Below are 14974 nucleotides of genomic sequence, written 5' to 3'. Positions count from 1 at the left end.
CACAGCCAGGAGTGACCAGGAACAACGGTCACAAGCTAGCAGAGGGTAGATTTAGGTTAGACATCAGAAGGCGCTATTTCACGGTCAGGGCGGCTAGGGTCTGGAACCAACTTCCAAGGGAGGTGGTGCAGGCTCCTACCCTGGGGGTTTTTAAGAAGAGGTTAGATGAACACCTTCCTGGGGTCGTTTGACCCCAGTACTCTTTCCTGCCATGGCAGGGGTCCGGACTAGATGATCTTCTCAGGTCCCTTCCGACCCTAGAAACTATGAAACTATGAAATTATCTCAGATTTCTCAGGACAGTTCTACCCTTTACCCAGCTCAACACAAACAAAGCAAAAACAAATTAAATGAGAATAGAAACAAAAGCACAACCCTTTTCAAACCAAAGATAATTTAACCAAATGCCAAGCTAAGTTAGATTTTGAAAAGAATACTAAAACAAGCAAAAGGTTCTTCAGCTCTATGAATAAGAAAGGAACAAGGAAAGAAGTAGGACCATATTGTGGTGAGGATGGGTTAGAGATTAAAGATAAGTTTGTCAATAATTAATTTAATATTTTGCTTGCATTTTAATAAGGACATTGATGGTATTTTTGGTGGCAAAAGCAAAAGGGATCATAGAAATGAGTGTATAGAAATGGAAATAAGCACAAGTGATGTGGGAGCAAAAGAAAAAAAGCTTAATGGTCTTGTGTCAGGAGGACTGGATAATTCCATTGCAATATTCTGAAAACTGGAACATGAAATTGCAAGCCTGGTACTAAACAGTTGGATTGGTTTCATATGACTGGGGTCATGTGACTAAATTAGCAAATGTAGTAGTGTTTGTATTTAAGGAAGAAAGTGATTAGGGAAACAAAGTCTCATCTCAGTTATATGTAGCACTTCCAGATTTTGAAAGAAAGGACAATTAAAGATATGGATGGAAAGGGGAAATGTGATAACCTACCTCTGGAAAATCCGTTTGCATTTTATGTCAGACTAATTTTAATTGCTTTCTTTGAAAAGATAACCTGATTTTCTAGACAAAGGAAATGTGATAGATCTCATCTATCTGGACAGTATTACTAGCATCTGATACAGTGCAACATGGGGAAATTCTTACTTAAGATGAAGAAAAGTGAGATTAGTAGAGGAATTCTAAGGTGGGTAAAGAACTGGCTGAAAAGAAGATGGCAGCAGGAGTACTGAAAAGGAAAACATCAGGATTGTAGGAGGTCACTTTTGGAGTTCCTCAAGGACCAGTCTTGGAACTGATCTTGTTTAATATTTTTTAAAAGTGACTGACAGACTTACATCCCAGGGACATTCGTGACACCCCTTGGTGGCCATGTAGTTCCTGCCCCACTCTAGCTCTAGGAGCCCTCACCTCCTTTACTCACCTGCCACACCTTTGATGTTAATGTTTAGGAAGGAGGGAGGCTGCCCGAAGCCTACAGTTGTTCCTGTCTCAGGCTTTAGCTTTCTCAGCCTCCACCCTTTTTCTCTTGCTGTGCCTTCCAGCTCTAGTCCACTGAGCTAATCAAGCTTCAGGATTCCCAGCTTCTGGTCTGGCCTTTTATCTCTATCTCCTCTTGGGCTGCTGAGCCTTCCTGGACTCATTCTTTGTCCAGTCTCCTGGCCCTGTCTCCACTCCACTCTGGGTGCTGGGCCCTCTGGCCCCCAAGTCCAAGTCCTGCCCTTCTCAGGCTGTGGGCTTACTGGCTCTCAGTCTGTGCCTCCTATAGTCCCAGAACCCACTCCAGTCATACTCCATGGCTTTAAGCCTCACACAGGGTAATCTCAAGTTTGGGGTGCCCCCTGGTCACCCCTTTCTGTGGTCTCCTCCACCCCTACAGCCACAACCCATTCTTCCAGAGGAAAAAAGGAAGCATAAGGTAGGGAGAATGAAACCCACAAAATGCAAGAATCAGTCCAAGTTCAAGAGAATATCACACACAGGGTTCACTGCACACTGTCCTCCCCTCCCCTCTTCCCCCTGACAACCCCCAAACCCCTTGTCAGCCAGCCCTCAGTGCTCCAGCTGTGGAGCAGAGGGGCAGCGCCAGCTCTGCTCCCTGGAGAAGACAACATAGCCCAGTCCAGCCCAGGGCTGGAAGGCATGCTGGGATGCTGGGGGACTGTGACTTAACTTGAACCAGGAAGGAGTCTGGGACGGAAGTTTCATAAACCAGTTTGACCCAGATAAGTTAAGTCTGATACTACATTTAACCAGGTATTAAACCAGTTTCAGCCATTTTGAAATTGGTTTATGTGCACTGAGCTTCTGTTCTGTTACAAGTTTATACCAGTCTCTGATCACTTAAACCGGTTTATGTGTAACTTTTGTCCCTAGCCTTGCACAGCCAGAGTGCTCTTCTGGCCCAAGGCATGGGCTTTTACAGGGCTTTCTGGGTCACATGACTCCTACCCTTCTGGATCATCAGGTGTTGCCTATACCTGGATTTTGTGGCCATCTTACTCCCAGTTCCCTGGCCTGGGTCCTCCAGCTCTGCCTATACCTGGACCCCGTAGCCATCTTGTTGCAGGTCCCCCTTGTCAGTGGGTTGCTCCCACTACTGTGGCACAGGCAGAGAAGGAGAGAGGTGGAGAATGAAGACAAAGTGGAAGAAGGTGACAGATATGAGTGGGGTACCTCTACCAAGAGAAAGATACCAGCAAGCACATAGAAAGGTAGGGGAGGGAAAAGTGCAAGAAGGGAAAGGAGGTTGAAGGAGTGGGGCATGGTCCAGGGGTGCCTGGCCCCCTTCCCCCTTCTAGTAACATGATGGCCCCATTACAGTGACCTTGGCATTGATACTAAGAAACTACTGATGAAGGGAGGCATCATCAGTACAGAGGAGGGCTGAAATCCTGTACGAGAAGAAATGGATGACCTTGAGAAATAAGAGTAATATAAATTGGATGGCATTCAATAGAACAAAATGCAAGATCACGCTGAGAACCTGTTAGTAGGAAACAACTGAGGTTGGAACACTTGAGTATACTAGTTGATCACAAGGTGACTATGAACTAAGCTGACCATGTGATGCAGCAGCAAAAAACCCAAAAAACAACCCAACCCATTAGCCCCCCAAAACTTGGTCCCCCCAAAACTCCAGTTTTTGTTCCTGGAACACATCAGAAGGGGGATATCCAGCAGAGATAGGAAAGAATTAGTGCCATTGTGAAAGACCTTTTCTGGAATACTGTGTATGATTCTGGTCACCCATGATCAAAAAAGGAGGGATTGAAGTTGGAGCAGGTGCAGAGAAAGGCTTCTGGAATGATCAGGGGAAATGATGACTTACTTTATAAGAGGAGAGTAGAAGAGTTTGACTTGTTTAGCCTAGGAAAATGAAGGATGAGAGTGAATACTCTTATAAATAAAATAGGGAGGTAAACACCAGGGAGGGAAGAGAACTATTTAAAGCTAGAAGATAATGTTAGTACAAGATCAGATGGGTATCAACAGGCCATGAAGTTAGACTAGAAATTAGAAGTGTTCCAAAACATTAGAATAATCAATTTCTGGGCTAGCCACCCAATTAGAGTTGTGGGGACAAGAAACCTAGTTGATTTTAGTATCTAGCTCAGTCAGCTTATGGAAGGTTTATATAACATGGTATTATGACAGAGGGGTACTTAACTCTGTGGCCTAGAATATCCCTTCCATGTCTATGTTCATAGGAACTTAAAGGCCTTGCAGTGTTAGTTCAAGCTCACTGCAGCTGCATCTTGGTAGAGTGTTAAGGAAAACAAGCTCCAAAAGTGAGCACTTTCAGATGAGAAGGCCCTGTTGCTGCCTTCCTAAATTAAAGCAATGATGATAGCTCCACAAACCCATAGCCAAATGCCTCAGCTGGCCTCAACTCTTGGGACATAAAGTAGAATAGGTAGTGGTTACTCAGTGGTGGAGTACCAAACTGTGCAAAACTAAAGATTGCTGCCAGTATCTTGAATTGCAGTTCGAACCAAAAAAGGAAGTTGGATGTACAAATTGCAGGTGTTCTCTTTTCATGGTATTTATTTCATCCCACCCATAGGATGGGTCCCTAGGTTCTTTGCGTGCCACATCTTGGAAGAGCTTTTCTAGGGCAGCACTAAGACAAATGCATTGTAACAATTTATCCTGGATGATCTAGTTGCTATACAATTTGGTTTATGTAACACAGCTAATTGCATTAATTATAATTGAAATGTTGCTATATTTAATTGACACATTCCCCAAAACACACTTTGATTATTGTTACCAGAAGAGAAGTTTATTTTACTGGGAAATAGGGAGGTTTTTTCCCCTCTAGCTGATCTATAACTTTGAATAAGGGTAATTAAGAAAGGTTGTGGACCAGTGCTGTGGCTGAAGAAAAGTTTAGTAGTTAGAGTTTGGGAGACCAGGACTTAATTCTGTGCTCTGCCATGGATTTCTGGTGTGACCTTGGGAAGTCATTGAACTTTATTGCCTTAGTTCACCAGCTGTACAATAAGGGCAATAGCATTTCTCTACCTTGCAGGGGTTTGTGAAGATAAATATGTTAAAAGATTGGATGGTACCCAAGTACTGTGGCAATAGAGGCCACATAAGCACCTTTAAGTATGAGCTCTCCAAATATATGGCTGCTCTTGACAGTGCCCCTTTATAGTAAAAGGTTTGAGTAATGTGGTAGTAAAAACCACATTCAGTTCAGTATTCAGCTTATTGTCAGAGACTAACTTTAATTTTGTAGCATGTAAAGCATTTTAGGAGTGAATCTGGTGAAGTGAAGGTGACTGGTAGTAGCAATATGGCCACAAACTCCTGGAAGACTGATTTAGGCTCAACATTAGGAACAACTTCTTCACAGCTAGGGTGTCCAGACTATGGAATAGGCTCCCTCCAGAGGTGGTACAATCACCTACCCTAGAAATCTTCAAGAGGAGACTGGACGGTCACCTCTCTGGGGTCACCTGACCCCCAGTTATCTTTCCTGCTTGGTGCAGGGGTCTGGACCCAATGATCTTCTGAGGTCTCTTCCAGCCTTACAGTCTATGAATCTATGAATATAACAGCAGAAATAACAGCCACACTTGCTATAGTGACCTAGCAATAGGAGTGCTAGCTGAGTAAACAGGAGCAGGAAAGGAAATTTGGGGGGAGCTAATGTTAGATGTCTCAGTTTCCATATGCTATTAAACCTGGCCTGAAATAACTAGATCCCTGATCTAGCATTGTGTGGTACATGGGTGGACTTCTCCACTAAGGCACTATTCCATTGTAGCTGTCTGCCTTCATGCTGCTCATTGCAAGTCTGGGGCCAAAGTCAGAACTTCATCCTCTGGATGTGTACAGTATGTATAGTGAGGTGCTGAAACACTGCTTGAATGGCTTTTACTATTTGTGTGAAGCATAATAGAATGATACAAAAAGGGTATGAGATATAAGAAAGGAAAATGAGTGTAACTAACTAAAAATGCAGTAAAAATAAGATCTTAAGGCTTACTATGTACATAGGAGTGCTTTGTGTGAATTTAAAGTTAATTAGTTCAACTGCACTAAACTTCTCTATTTATTTCTATTTAGAATCAAAGTGGCCTATATTTGATTCAGATATTTCACTTTGTTTGTGAAGAAAGCTAAATTGAATTAAGGCCACTTTTATTCTTATTAGAGGTGTCCCCACAAGGATTTAATGCAGTTTAAATTGCTTGAAATTCAAACGAATTAATTCAGATTAAATTTCAAAATGAGACTGTATGGTATTAAAAAAAGCATGAGATCACCTTCAAGGGCATTCCTGTTAAAAAAGCAAGAACCTGCTATTCTACTGCCATGTATATGCTGTCATCCTTTACCCTTACAAAACTACTCCTGGCTGGATGAGGAGAAAATCCATATTCCAAAAACTTTAAACTTACTTTATGTGGGTTTAAATCTGAATTTGTCCTCATCTCTTTTAAGATATGGACTCAACAATATAAAATACCTGTTGGCTTCAGTTCATGCCCTTCATTAAGAATTTAATAGGGTTGGGTATTTGACCAGTCAAATATTGGTCAAAATTGTAAAAAATTGCCAATAGGTCCAAATAATACACAGAAAAACTACAATTTTTCCTTAAGAAATGTGTCAAAAACCAGTACAAAAATTCAGATTTCTTTTAAGAAAACTACAAAAAAAGTAGGGTGTTTTTTTTTTTTTTTTGTAAAAAATATGCAGTTCAACAAAGATAAATATAAGGTACTCCACCTAGGAAGGAGGAATGCCCAGCACACCTATAGGTTGGGGGATGACCTCCTCAGCAGCTCAGAGGCTGAGAGTGATCTTGGAGTCATAGTTGAGGACATCAACAAGGCCAATTGCACCTTGTCATGTATTAGCAGATGCATGACCCACAGATTGAGGGAGGTGATGCTCCTCCTCTATGCGGCATTGGTCAGGCCACAGTTGGAGTACTGCATCCGGTTTTGGGTGCCGCACTTCAAGAGGAACATGGAGAATCTGGAGAGGCTTCAGAGGAGGGCCGCTTGCATGATTAGTTGTCTCCGTGAAAGACCATATGAGGGGAGGCTGAGAGATCTGGATCTCTTCAGCCTTCACAAGAACCGTCTGAGGGGAGACCTTGTAGCTGCCTATAAGTTTATCAAGGGAGGACAACAGGGAATTGGTGATGTGCTATTTACCAGAGCGCCCCAGGGAATAACTAGGCATAATGAGTGCAAACTAGTGGAGAGTAGATTAAGGTTAGACATTAGGAAGACATTTTTTACAGTAAGGGTGGTCAGAATCTGGAATGGGCTTCCAAGAGAGGTCAAACTATCACCTAACTCGGAGGTCTTCAAGAGGAGGCATGATAGTCATCTGGCTGGGGCCATCTGGCCTCAATCCTCTTTCCTGGCAGGGGCAGGGGGTCAGACACGATGATCCATTGTGGTCCCTTCCGACTCTACAATCTATGAATCTATGCAGTCAGTTGACCAGTCAATTGACAATATTTGACCAGTCAGTTGACTGACTTGTCAACCCTAGAATTTAATGCAAAAAGCACTGCACATCAGAATATTTTAATCAGTCAGATAAACATATCCAAACCTCGGCATGGATCTGAATGTTAAGCACTTCATGCATTTTTCTGCCAATTTTTAAAAAATTTCTCATTCATGTTGTTAATGCAGTTTCAGAAGGCAACAAGAACTGCCCAGCCATTAAGTTGGCTAACAGAAACATACCCAATTTTAAAGAGCAGCTGCACAGTGGGTGCATTTACATATGTGCTTTAATGTACAGTAGCCTATTTTACTGCACATTAAAGCATTGCATCAAAAACAGTGCTAATATGCTAATATGCAGTAAAAATAGGCTACTGCACATTTCATAGATTTCATAGACATTAGGGCTGGAATGGACCTTGGAAGATCATCGAGTCCAGCCCCCCGCCCGAAGGACAGGAAGTCAGCTGGGGTCATAGGATCCCAGCAAGATAAACATCCAAATTTCTCTTCAAGGTGTTCAAAGTAGGTTCTTGAACCACCTCCGATGGCAGGCTGTTCCAGACCTTGGGGGCTCAGATAGTAAAGAAATTCTTCCTTATGTCCAGCCTGAAATGGTCTCGCAGGAGTTTATAACCATTAGACCTTGTCATCCCTTGGGGTGCTCTAGTGAACAAATGTTCCCCCAGATCCTGGTGAACACCCCTTATAAACTTATAGGTGGCCATCAGATCACCCCTGAGCCTGCGCTTTTCCAGGCACAAGAGTCCCATAGCTCTCAGCTTGTCATCGTAAGGTCTATTTTCCTGACCTCTGACCATGCGCGTGGCTCTCCTCTGGACTCTCTCAAGCTTCTCCACATCCTTTTTGAATTCTGGAGCCCAAAACTGGATGCAGTACTCCAGCTGCGGCCTCACCAAGGCTGAGCACAAGGGGAGAATGATGTCCCGGGATTTGCTTGAGAACCATCTATGGATGCAAGCCAGCGTTTTGCTCGCTTTACTCACCATAGCATCACATTTCAGGCTCATGTTCATCTTGTGGTCAATCATGACTCCCAAGTCTCTTTCATCTGTAGTGCTAGCCAGTGTAGCACTGCCAAGCCTAGAAGAATGCTACAGGTTTTTCTTCCTAAAGTGGAGTACCTTGTATTTTTCGGTGTTAAACACCATCAGGTTCTCGTCCGCCCATTTCCTGAGCCTGTCAAGGTCTGCCTGGGTCTCCCTCCTGACATTAAGTGTCACTAAAAATGTGTGCACGTTCACTACTGAGCATTAGGGCAGCCTAATGAGTATTTATTTAGTATGTCACATTAGAGGCCACTTTTACATGTGCTCTGGGGGTGAGGGGGCAGTGCTTTAATTAGAGTGACTCTGAGAGCTGCTCCAAAGCACTGCAGCATCTTGGGCATCAGCATCCCTGCAGTTAAAAATGGTGGCGGTGGGGGCACGTGCACTAAAGCTCTTTCAACAAGCTTCTAGTTTAAGCACCCCCACTGCTATTAGATGTGGGGACACTGATATACATGACTCAGGAAGCTGCTGAAGTATGGTTCTTACCATGCTCCAGAAGACTCGATTCATCGAGTCTGCACTAACACACTGGAATTACAGTGCAACGGAGCAGCCTCCACACTCATGTACAGGTACCCAGAGGTAGTAAATTTAATGCACATAGCAGAAGCACATTAATGGACATGTAGATGTGCCCAGAGTTACTGGTTTTATTGTTGTTTGGCCTATCTTATTTAAGAGATAATCAAGGCAGATCACTTCCAAATTAGCTTCTATGGGATGAACTTAATACTTTCTTTGAGTAAAGATATAACATCTTGGATAGTTCTGTGTTGAATGTACTTTACTAAGTTCCAGTGCAAAAAATATTCCAGGTAGTTTTGAGAGCTGTCACTCACTGGTGTGCAGTGGGTGAAGTGGATTCTATTCTACAGGTTATGTTCCAGTAATATGTGGTGTACCATTTTAGAATTGCCTTTCTAACCTTTATGCAAGTGGCAAGGAAACAAAATATTAATGTGCTAGTAGATGGCCTCCAGGTGGATTGTTCACTAGGAACAAGTTAAGAAAATGGTAGGTGTTTGGTTGGTCTGAGGATATGTGGGAAGATGTGAACAATAAAGAGATGGATTGAGGCATCTCTCTCAGCCCATGGGCTTCTATCCAATAACTGTTGTTTTAATGGTTAAATAAATGGTAGTGCCTTTAGGTTGCTAAGAGTACAGCACAGCACAGTGCTCCCCTTCATACAACATCTGCAAATATAAATGTACAATTTTATTACTAAGAAATACAGTAATACTTGCAAAAGTGGCAGCTTGTTCTGTGTATGTGTCTCTGCAGATGGTGGTGGTGCTGAAAAATTAAGCATGGTTGCATGATCCATGCAGCATACTTCACTGATGGCAGGATTCTGCTTTTACAAGTGCTAATCTCTAGTCCCTCATTAAAATTTATTTTAGAAAGAAAGTCAGTAATGTTGTGTTTCAGCTTGTATGTGTAACTTGCTAAAATGGTAATTGTATAAAGTGCTCTCTTGATTGTGGCTTCACTTTTGCTTTCACAGTAGCACAGGGCAGATTTATTATTCTGAATCAAACATTTGAACACCCTTTATTCAAGAATAGTTTTTCAGCTTTACATTTAAACAATGTATAGTTCAGCTTTGAATTTGGACTTTTTTACAGGATTGATGTTAAAGAATTAAACTCTGGCTCTGAATTAAGGAAAAGAAAGATATAGCTTTATATATGCCCAGTTGCATGCCAGAGGATAAAAATAATATTGATAAAAGCTTGATACAGTATTAGAGAAGATAAGCAAAGATACTAGTTGGTCTACAGAACATTTTGCATGATTATTTTGCCTAATGTAGAAAAGGAACATACCTGAAACCATAAAAAAGATTCTTTAAGTTATTACAAGCATCAGTGGTGTCTGGTCACTTTACAACATGTGCCCACAACTACTCTTTGTATTATTGTCTCTTTTTTTCAAATGATGAAATATCAAACTACTGAGCATTAACAGACAAATTTTGGCCTATGGTCACTATGAAGTAAGGTTTATGTAGTTTCTTTAAAGCTACATCAGTCATACTATATTCAGGTATTCATAAAAATGAGCCCTCTCTTACTTCACTGTCCCTTTTGCTTCTTTAATTTTTTCTGTCTTGTGAAGAAATCACAGAGGCTGCTGGAGCCTTGGATCAGCAGTGACAACCCTGAAGGTACCAAGAAGGAGAGAAGCGGCTGAGTTTGGAGGCTTTGCGTTGGTGCCTCACTGTGTCAAAATATTCCTGTTACCTCTTGGGAGCTTGGTTTGTGGGGGAATTTTTCTTTGGCTTTGTCCATCTCCCTGGTATGTCTGAATGTAGGCATGGTTTCTTGAATGACTGAATCAGCTGACACTTAGCTGAGGAGATCTGGCTGGTCTTTCTCCTGCAAAGTAAAGGGGTCATGTTGATGTCATGCTGTTACTGAGTAATTCCCAAGAGTCCAAGGAGAAACCAGATACTTCAGATACCTGACTGGGATGTCATTTGTCTTAAGGAGGTTTATCCTCCTTAATGAGCAAATAGCAGGGTGGGATCAACTGCAGCTGGGATCAGTGCTCAGAAGGGAGCAGGATGAAGAATTGACTCTAAAATCCTGTAAATTACATAAAGCCTTCTAATTATGGGGGGGAAAAGGAAGCTAGGATGGATATTTTGGAGTGTGCTTGCTTTCTTATTCTGCTTGGTTTTTTTCCTTTTCCATGGACCAAGACCTTCTAGTGGTGGGAAGGTTGGTGTGTCCCAATGACCTTAAGAGCTGTGTCCCCTGGAGTATTACACTCCTTGGCAGGGTCACCTATGATGAGCAGGCCTGGGAGGGTGTTCCAGACAAACCATGGTCCAACTCCATGTCCTCAGTGCTGGATCGGGTGGAAGAAATTGTCAGGATCTCAGCGGCTGTAGAAACAGAAGAAGGCTACAGCAAGGAGGTCTCCTGTTGCTTAGAGTTCTTCCTTGCCACTGGGCTCTGATCTCCATCTTGTCAAGATCCTGTGGTTGCTGTTTCCGTGCACCAGCAGCTGTGATTTCCTCATGTTAAACAAAGTCACGTACAGGCTTCTACGACAAGAAACAATATGCTGTTCTATACTAACCTCCAAATGCCCTGTGGCAATTGAGCAGTGGTGACAGACACAGAACCAGTGAATCTGGCAGTTGCCAGCCACGAACGTGCATGCAGGAGGTGGTAGCCTGATGGTCAACTTGCACTTGGGTTGAGACGGGGTGCAGTTTGGCAGGTGCAACTGTGACTGAGGAGTCGTATTCAGGATCCCCTCTGCTCGCTCTACATGAGAAAGGGGTTAGAAAAGGGGCCCTAAATCCAGGCTGTTTTATCTGCTTCTGGCAGGATAACCATGTCTAGAGGGTTTACTCTCCCTGTGGTTGAAAACATCATAAGATGATGGTGATTTTCACAACATGGAATTCTTGCACCTTGCAACCAAGACAACAAACAACCAAAAGGAAGAACTGCCATCATCTTGGGGAAACTAGTGAGATACAACATTGACACTGCAGCTCTGAGTGAGATGAGATGACTGGATGGAGGGCAGAGTATGAAGACTACACTTTTTGGAAGGGGAAACCAGCCCAGGACAGACACGTTTATGGCATTGACTTTATCAGCAAGAGTCAGCTTGTCAGTCAAGTTATGGAGCTCCCTGTGGGCATTAAAGAACATCTTATGACCCTTCATTTTAACCTCTGCAACAACCGGTACGGCAGTGTCATCAGTGCATATGCCACAAAGCTTGATGCTGACAATGATGTCAAAGAACAGTTCTCCTCCAACCTTGATCACATTCTGACTAATACTCTCAAGGGCTGCACCCACATGAGCATGGACATTTGTTTTCCCAGAGGCAACTAGTGGCAGCACACCTTGTGCCACTGCTAGTTATCCCCAGGGAACACCTCTGTCACATGCCTTCTGGCATATAACAGGTTACCCTGGGTGGGGCTAGCACTGGGCTGGCCCCAGCAGCCTTACCTGGGTTCTTGAAGGCCTCTTGGGGCTGCAGTAGTGGCGATCTTGCCACTTGGAGCCTGGCTGGCAGCCAGAGCATGGCTTCAGCCAACCAGGCTCTGGTTTTGAGCAGTGTGCACTGCCCCTGCGTGCTCTGCCCTGCTTTTTTTGGATATCCAGGGGTCAAAAAAACCCTCTGTGCTGCTCCCTTGCAGTGCAGAGAACAGCTGAATGTGTGGTGTGTGGCACCACAGACACATCTGTGGTACCACATACTGCACAGCCGCACTCATCTGGATGCAGCCACAGAAGACGACAAAAATTATTTTCCTGGTGACTTCAGTGCCAGAGTTTGATGCGACCTGGAACTCTGGGGAGGCACCATTGGGAAGGATGGTATAGGGAAAGCCAACTCCAGTGGCATCCTCCTCCTGAGGAAATGTGTGGAGCATGGTCTTTTTTATCATAAACACTATCTTCAGAGTGACAAATACAAGAACACATGGAAACCCCTTCACTCTAAGCACTGGCACCTCCTTGACTGTGTTATTGTTAGAGCCCATGATCGAATGGATGTCCATAACACACGAGCCATGTGAGGAACCAGTGACTGCTGGACAGATCACCATCTTGTCAGATTCATTATGAACATCCGACTTGCTCTGAAATGCCAAAAGCAATGCAAAGGACTCTTAACACTAAATCTTTTCAAGACCCAAAGGTCTCTAAGGCTCTCCAACAGTGTCTCCATGGAAAGCTCTCTGCCCTGTCCACAAATGAAGGCAACATTGAGGAATTTTGGAAGGGGTTTAAAAGTGCCATTCATATGGCCTGTGCTGTCTTATCTATTAGATATATCACCCATCGACACCAAAACTAGTTTGCTAAGAGTGACGCTGAGTTCCAAGTTCTCCTTGACTGGAGGAGAAGGGCTCATTCTGCTTGGCAAGATGGCACCTCATCTTGTCAGAAAAAGGAGATGTATCAGCTCCTGAAAGCTGAAGCTCAGAGTGGGAATGGGGAAATCAAAAATCCGTGGTTGCAAGATAAAGCCAAAGAGATCTAGCTGTATGCTGACAAATATGACGTGTACCTTTTTTCCCAACAATGAATGCCATCTACGGCCCAATTTCCTACAGTCTTACTTTTCTGCCATTGTAGGATGGCTCAATGCTCCTCAAAGACAATTCATCTGTCCATGTTAGGTGGCAAGATGGGTGCACGCTTCTCACAAGACAACCACTCTCTCTCCAATCTCTCAGTTCTAATCCTCAACGGGAATTTACAAAACACTTTTCATAGACAACCCTACGGACTTCACTTCATAAATTTACTGGATACAAAAAATTATGGACTAAATAAAGACATTGGATTTATGACATACTATAACCTGCCTGCCATCTGCTAACCCCAAGTAACCTGTCTGCATTTTACCAGCTACATTCTATCACCAGTTCAACATTCTCCCTTTTGCCCCCCAACATCTTTCTCGCACCTGTTGTCTCCCATTCTCTCTGAACCTCACTGTCATGCATTTGCATTTTCACAGACCTGCATTTTGGATGTTGGCTTTTATTCTATCAAGGAGAGCACACAAAACATCATCAAACTCTCCCTATGCCTGAAGAAGGATGTTTGTGCCCAAAAGCTTGCAAAGAACAACTTTTCCAACTATTTAGGTAGTCTAATAAAATATATCACATCTACCCAAAAACCTTGTCTGCTTGTGTCCTTAGACCAACACGGCTACAACCAACAATCCTAAGAACACTTTGGGACACTCCTGAGTCAACTGTGGCAAGATACCGCCATTGAGAACATCACCCACCACCCTGAAAAGGGGATCCCTTGCCAACCCTCCTATCCTAGAAGAAGTCTGGTGTACAATCAAGGAAACCAAGAATAACAAGGTTTCTGGACCAGATGGCATACCTGCTGAAATTAGATAAGGTTGGAGGTGAGGAACTGGTACTAAGAAGCCATGAATTTATTCTACACCTTTGGAACAACAAAGAGATATCTGGGGATCTGAGGAATGCCAACATTGTGACTATGTTCAGTAAAGGAGGTGATTCTGTGTGTTAGAACTGTCAAGGTATCTCCCTCCTTTCCAAAGCAGGGAAAAGCCTTGCTTGCATCCTCCTGAACCATTCTCTACTTCTCGCTGAGGAAGTCTTGCCAGAATCTCAGCGTGATTTCAGACTGACATGTTATTTGTTTGCTGCCAGGTGCAAGAGGAGTGTTGTAATGGCATCAGGATCTGTATATGGCCTTCATTGACCTCACTGAGGCCTTTGATTCCACTAGTCACAAAGTCTTGTGGAAAAATACTGGCCAGATTTGGATGTCCTGAAAAGTATATCAAGGTCCCGAGGCTTCTTGACTGCCAGGTGATGGTGACTATCCTAGGTAGTGGTTCAGAGACAGATCTTTTTGTCATCTGACCTGGGGTCAAGCAGGGATGTGTCATCATCCCAGGTATGTTCTCCATTTTTTTTTATGGTAATCGTTGTTCTCAGTAAGGACTGCCTTCCTTCTGGAATTGACATAGTATACCAAACAAATGGAGAACTCTTTATTCTAGGACGTTTTTGGTCAAAGACCAAAGTACTTAAAACAACCATTCTTTCCCTTCAGTGTGCCAATGACTGCTATCCTTGTGCATGCTGAGGAGAACCTCCACATCACACTGGATCTTTTTGGAGAAGCCTGCTGAATTTTTGGCCTCTTTCTCAATATCAGGAAAACTCAAGTGCTTTATCAGCCTTCCCTAGGCCATGAATGTGACCCCTTTCCCCAAATTACCACAGAGGAAAAGATCCTGGGAGTAGTTGAGCACTTCCTCTCCCTTGGTAGCTACCTTTTTCAGAGAGTGAGCATTGATGAAGAAATTCAGCACAGGATCTGGTGTGCAAGTACCTCCTCTGGGAATTTTGCAAGTTTGCCACGTACATGGGAAGTTCATTTAACGAATGCTAGCATCCCTGCTGA

The sequence above is a fragment of the Gavialis gangeticus genome, unplaced genomic scaffold, assembly GCF_001723915.1.
Source record: "Gavialis gangeticus isolate Ggan-Ray unplaced genomic scaffold, GavGan_comp1, whole genome shotgun sequence".
NCBI lineage: Eukaryota > Metazoa > Chordata > Crocodylia > Gavialidae > Gavialis > Gavialis gangeticus.
The sequence above is the reverse complement of the archived record's forward strand: the minus strand, read 5'-3'. Positions refer to the sequence as shown.